The sequence below is a fragment of the Gobio gobio genome, assembly GCF_949357685.1.
Source record: "Gobio gobio genome assembly, chromosome: 2".
Taxonomy (NCBI): domain Eukaryota; kingdom Metazoa; phylum Chordata; class Actinopteri; order Cypriniformes; family Gobionidae; genus Gobio; species Gobio gobio.
In genome coordinates this window covers 6,320,084-6,327,418 of record NC_137098.1, presented here as the reverse complement: position 1 = coordinate 6,327,418, position 7,335 = coordinate 6,320,084, and positions in this window count along the sequence as shown.

The window sequence follows — 7,335 nt, the reverse complement described above, 5'->3', positions numbered from 1 at the left end:
CAAAAAACTAAATTTAAATTATTTAAATGAGCACAAATTATGCTTAATTTAATCGGGCCATAATCATTTCAGTGCATACCACCAAACCTGACATTAACATTACCCGTATCCCACCTCAACAGCCGCAAAAGTGTTTTGCAATACAACAAAAACACATTGAGTACATTCCACCTAACTAAATTGAAGTATATAGTGTTAAAGACACAACATAACGCATGTCCATAAAGCTCATTTCTTTCCTTCCAAAGTCAAAGACTGAATGATGTATGTAAATACAGTCTGGAGACGACGGGGCTCTTGAGTTTCGGGGGCGCAGACGGAGAGCTATGAAGATTTATCAGGTCACCTGGGGCACACTGACAGCCTTTGAGCAGGACATTCAAATGGCTGTTGGGAGAAGGAGCAGGTGATAACGCTCTCCAGCCCCCTCTCCCAGCATGCTCATATTGTGTGTGTGTGACAGAATGCGAGTGCTCTTTGTATGTCTACCTCAAGACAGGGGAAAAGAGGGTTACAAGGGCATTCAGAAGCAAATGAGCAGAGAACCGGCGTCCAGAGACTGTCAGAGACAGAGAGAGAGCAGTGCGAGAACCTAAAAGCAAGAGTAAAGCAGTGTCGTTTGTCAACTTACCGTCGTCTATGATATTCATGGATGGTGTTGTTAAATCAGCTGGTGCCATGAAGAAAAGAGCTCAAGTGATTCTCCTAGAAACCAATGAGAATAAAAGGAAAATTCTCTACTGAGAAATATGCTTGAAACCAAATGAACTGAGCTGTGATATCACACTCTAAAAAATGCCGGGTTAAAACAACCCAACCGCTGGGTTTGTCCATTTTCAACCCAACTTATTATTATTTTTAACCCAGCATTTTTTAGAGTGCAACATTCATTTAAAATTATTTCAACAATTTTAATTATTTCATTTAAGGAGAAAACATCTGAAAACTATTCAGAGCTACATTGATATTAATATTTAAAATAATTTAACATTGATCCTTATTATACAATACACTCTAAGAAATGCTGGTTTAAAAACAACCCAAGTTGGGTTGAAAATTGACTAACCCAGCAATTGGGTTGTTTTAACCCAGTGAATGGGTCATTTTAACCCAGTGATTAGGTTTATTTAACCCAGCAATTGGGTTGTTTTAAGCAAACATTTAACCCAACCGCTGGGTTAAAACAACCCATTCACTGGGTTAAAACAACCCATTCACTGGGTTAAAACAACCCAACCGCTGAGTTTGTTCATTTTCAACCCAACTTGGGTTATTTTTAACCCAGCATTTTTTTAAGTGCAACATTTATTTAAAATTAATTCATTAATTTTGATTATTTCATTTAAGGAGAAAACATCTGAAAACAATTCAGAGCTACATTGATATTAATATTTAAAATAATTTAACATTGATCATTATTATACAATACACTGGATTAAAAACAACCCAAGTTGGGTTGAAAATGGACTAACTTAGCAATTGGGTTGTTTTAACCCAGCAATTGAGTTGTTTTAAGCAAACATTTAACCCAACCGCTGGGTTAAAACAACCCATTGTCACAATTCCACTGGAGGCAAGTTGAAGGACCCATGTGCAGTTCTTTATTTAAACGTAATCCAAAGACTCGACTCGACTCGACTCGACTCGACTCGACTCGACTCGACTCGACTCGACTCGACTCGACTTGGAAACACTCACCAACAGCAGGTAACAACATCAATAACAGACAAGGACACACGGCAAACATGAGGGCTTAAATACACTGACTAAATGACAAGACAAGTGACACCTGTGAACAGTGATTAAACAATGAACCAATGACAGGACAACACATGAGGGCATGGGAATCACATGACAAAACCAGGAAACTGAAAGGACAAGACAAACTAGAAACATGACAGTAAACTTGATGAACTAAACACATGAAACATGAACCAACACCAAAACACCATGTGACACCCATTCACTGGGTTAAAACAACCCAACCACTGAGTTTGTCCATTTTCAACCCAACTTGGGTTATTTTTAACCCAGCATTTTTTAGAGTGCAACATTTATTTAAAATTAATTCATTAATTTTGATTATTTCATTTAAGGAGAGAACATCTGAAACCAATTCAGAGCTACATTGATATTCATATTTAAAATAATTTAACATTGATCATTATTATACAATACACTGGATTAAAAACAACCCAAGTTGGGTTGAAAATGGACTAACCCAGCAATTGGGTTGTTTTAACCAAATGAATGGGTCATTTTAACCCAGCGGTTGGGTTAAATGTTTGCTTAAAACATCCCAATCGCTGGGTTAAAACAACCCAATTGCTGGGCGTGTCCATTTTCAACCCAACTTGGGTTGTTTTTATCCCAGCATTTTTTAGAGTGTACATACTGTGCATGTATACATTGTGTAATATTATACAATTAATGTCTTTATGGTCCCACACCTTAGATTAGGCTACACATATTCACTATTAACTAGTATTTTCCCCCCAATAAAGTCCTAATTGATATAGTATATGTATACAGTACCGGTCAAAAGTTTGGAAACAATTACTATTTGTAATGTTTTTTTTTGTTCAAGTCTGCATTTATTTGATCAAAAATACAGAAAAAACAGTAATATTGTGAAATATTATTACAGTGTAAAATATATGTTGATTTGATACTCAGTTAATATCAATGTTGGAAACAGTTTGTGAAATCTGTGATGTTTTTTCAGGATTCATTGATGAATAAAAAGTTAAAAAGGACAGCATTTTGTCCCCCAATAGAAATCTTTTCTAACAATATAAATCTTTACTATCACCTTTTATCAATTAAACACATCCTTTGTGAATAAAAGTATTACTTATTTCAAAAAGAAGGAAAGAAATAACAGTAGTGTATATTGCTACAAAAGATTTCTATTTTAAATAAATGCTTTTCTTTTTTCACTTTTTATTCATCAATGAATCCCGGAAAAAGTATTCAGGAAAATATTGATAATAAATCATCATATTAGAATGATTTCTGAAGGATCATGTGACACTGAAGACTGGAGGAATTATGCTGAATATACATAAATAAATAAATAAATAAATAAATAAATAAATAAATAAATAAATAAATAAATAAATAAATAAATAATATTTTAAAGTATATTACAATAGAAAATCATTATTTCACAATATTACAATTTTCTGTATTTTGATCAAATAAATGTGGGCTTGATGAGCAGAAGAGACTTCATTCAAAAACATTAAAAATAGTAATGTTTTCAAACTTTTGACCTGTACATCAAAAGGAGGAATTCACAATTCTCTCACAGTGATCAGACTGATTATTGTTATTGATAGATTGAAATATTCTGATGGATGGATTGGGAAGACGACTTTTTGGATCTAATAAAGGGCATCACATCTGTTGTCAACACATCATGTTTGGTTCGCGTTAATGTCAGAATATAACATCATGCCCAGCATGGCAACAATATTTAACAAATTGCAATACACCGAAAAACTCCAAATGCAAATGGCTTATCCATTTAAGACCACCATGGCATTGTCAGGATGACTGGAAAACAAGATGGATGATTCCATTCCTCCATTCTAATTGGCTTTGAATGTTCTAATTCTCCATCTGGCCCTTTCGGAGGTGACAACGTAAACAACATTCCTAGAAGAAAGTGAACGGTGGCAACCCTGACTGGGAGAATGGGCCTGCCTGATCAATCAGCCAACACTGATCCCCTTTAGCACATGTGTAAATATGGCCTGTGTGCCTCTGTGTGTGTGTGTGTGTGTGTGTGTGTGTGTGTGTGTGTGTGTGTGTGTGTGTGTGTGTGTGTGTGTGTGTGTGTGTGTGTGTGTGTGTGTGTGTGTGTGTGTGTGTGTGTGTGTGTGTGTGTGTGTGTGTGTGTGTGTGTGTGTGTGTGTGTGTGTGTGTGTGTGTGTGTGTGTGTGTGTGTGTGTGTGTGTGTGTGTGTGTGTGTGTGTGTGTGTGTGTGTGTGTGTGTGTGTGTGTGTGTGTGTGTGTGTGTGTGTGTGTGTGTGTGTGTGTGTGTTTAGTTTGCATGTGTATATGTGATTGGGGGGTAATGATTGGGGAAAATTCAATGACCATGTTCAGGGTGTGAATTTTGGGTGGTGTCGAAACTCCTAATTAAGGCTTGAACCCTACTAATGAAAGACCAAACAAAGGATAGATAGATAGATAGATAGATAGATAGATAGATAGATAGATAGATAGATAGATAGATAGATAGATAGATAGATAGATAGATAGATAGATAGATAGATAGATAGATAGATAGATAGATAGATAGATAGATAGATAGATAGATAGATAGATAGATAGATAGATAGATGATGGATGGAGGATGGATGCATGGATGGATGGATGGATGGATGGATGGAAGGAAGGAAGGAAGAAAGGATGCATGGATAGATAGATAGATAGATAGATAGATAGATAGATAGATAGATAGATAGATAGATAGATAGATAGATAGATAGATAGATAGATAGATAGATAGATAGGAAGGAAGGAAGGAAGGAAGGAAGGAAGGAAGGAAGGAAGGAAGGAAGGAAGGAAGGAAGGAAGGAAGGAAGGAAGGAAGGAAGGAAGGATGGATGGATGGATGGATGGATGGATGGATGGATGGATGGATGGATGGATGGATGGATGGATGGATGGATGGATGGATGGAAGAAAGGAAGAAAGGAAGGACAGAAGACAATTGGGTGATGGGATCCCACAAGACATTTGCATTATGCAAGATGAACCTCAACCAATTGTGCCCTGAAAATCAGGAAAAATTCCTTTAAAAACTCAAATAAGCCGACATCACAGAATTATGTATAAAATAAAGCTTGACTGTGATTTTAAATTTAAAGTATGTCTTAAATGTTCAGAGGAGAGGAAGTGTTGGGGGTTTGTCTGCTATGTTTGGTCTTCACATGGCCCTCGGCGGCCTGTCCTGCTGCTGAGGTGCCGTCTCTTCCAACGACCTCTATTATGCGCTGGCTTTTTTTCCTCTTCTCAATGCCCTTGGCTTCAATACATGTGAAGGCCTGACGCAGGCCACCCCTGCACTGCGGCGGGACCCTGTTTCTCTTCATTTGCGGATCACTAAACAGGACAATCACTCTATCCATCTTTTCACGGGCTATTGTGGTGCCACCCTGCCTTCAGAAAAGGGTCCCTTTCAGTGGGGAACATTTTTTTTTCTCTTGTTCGATCTTTCCTTTCCTTTTGATGGGTTTTCTTGGAAGTGGGTGGGGAGGATTTTGATGGTGTAAAAGCCACACACCCCCCCCCCCCCCCAACTTTGTGTCTGTTATTTCTAGGGTATTTTTTTAGCACATGTCAAAGATTTGAAGAGGAGTCAAGACTTCAAAGCCGAAGATGGTCTTAGTGTGACAGTGACCTCCCCCCAACTCAACGATCGAGGTTGGATCAGAGGTCAGACTTTGGGGACAAATGGTTATATATTGACTAGTAGGCCAAAATAACCCTTCATGGCTACACTTTAGGCATTCGACTAACTGTAAGTAACTTTGCAACTACATGTCAACTAGCTCTCATTAGAGTATTAGTGGATGAGTAGAAGACTGTTATGTTAGGATTCAGGTTACTAGAATAAGTTGACATGTAGATGCAAAGTTAATTATAGTCGGTAGACTGTCTGTTGGGGAGCATCAACACAAAGTGTTAGCCGATATTAAGTAGACCGTCTACTAATAGCCCAGATCCGGCCCACATGTGGAATCCACACATACCAGATGTGGGCCGGATCTGGGCCGACACTATGTTGCTGTCTTGGGAGGACCATTGAAATAAAGTGTAACCCCATTCATTACTTTAAGTTAAAGGGTACATAACACACACAGTTTCTGCCAGTCTCATGTTAATCTTAAAGGGTTAGTTCACCCAAAAATGAAAATTCTGTCATTAATTGCTCACCCTCATGTCGTTCGACACCCGTAAGACCTCCGTTCATATTCGGAACACAAATGAAGATATTTTTGCTGAAAGCTGATGCTGAGAAAGGCTTCAGATAGGCCTCCATTTGCATTCAGTACATTTACACTCACAAGACCCATAAAAGGCACTTAAAATGTCGTTACAAAGTCCATCTCACCACAGTGACTCTACAATAATTTTACGATGCGACGACAATAGTTTTTGTGCGCAAAAAAAAAATCTAAATAACACCTTTATCCAACTTGTTCTTGTCTTCCGTGTGTGCCTCCACGACGCATGCGCGAGAATATGACGCAGATCCGAAGATGAACGGAGGTCTTACGGGTGTCGAACGACATGAGGGTGAGTAATTAATGACAGAATTTTCATTTTTGGGTGAACTAACCCAAGTAAGTATCTATAGAGTAGTCGTATCTCCAAAGAGTCTTTAGTTGTATCATATTTATAAAAGACGGATACGCTGTACAGATTCTTTCTGAAAATAGCCCAGCTCGTGCAGGCAGTGCAGTGGGCAGAGCTAAAGAGCACACACACACACACACACACATACACACACACGAAATACATCATGGCATTATCCCTGGACAACTTTTGATTCACTATATGTTCGTGTTGTTTACATTATATGTAGCCTAGAAATCTAGATGCACCCTAGCCTCAGGGTAGTCAAGCAACTCTCTGTTGGCTCGCGAGCTGGAAAAAACAAACTCTGGTCAGGCCAATCACATCGTGTATAGAGTCGGTGGGCGGGCTTAACATAATGACGGCAGAGTTGCGGCGGTTCCGCGTGCTACTCGTAAACAAAGAAGCTGGCGAACAGCGGCCTTTCAAATCGGCTTTGGCCAGGACTCTGGAAGACTTGGAGTTACGCTTTTCTATGAGAAAAGATCAAAAAAGGAAGATGTGTTGGGAGTTTTGCCGACCGGATACGGCAAAAGTTGAATCTATCAACTTGCTCCGCTTCATCTTCACCTTTTTCGTTGCTCTGGTTGGTTGTAGCAATATCCTATTGCGTGCAGAGGGAATTTGAAAGACAACCGTTTATCCCGCCCCTCGGATTGAGCCCTGCCAATGGTGTGTTCCCAGACCCAACATCTTGATCTGGGTCTGGCTTGTCAGGCTACAATATATGCACTTGCTCAACAAAACACAGACATTTGATGCAGTTTCACTCACCGCCTGCGGGTTTATGACCGGGAAACAAAAACAAACACTTGCAGAACTCCGATGCTCCATTATAAACCACATCCACTGTTCCCTTAACTCTGGGTTATTTGGGAAGCTGAACCAGGTTATCTTTCCCTCACAACCAGAAACACACTTCTTTAGTGACATTGTTGATTTCAAAGCCGATGGCTTCTGTAA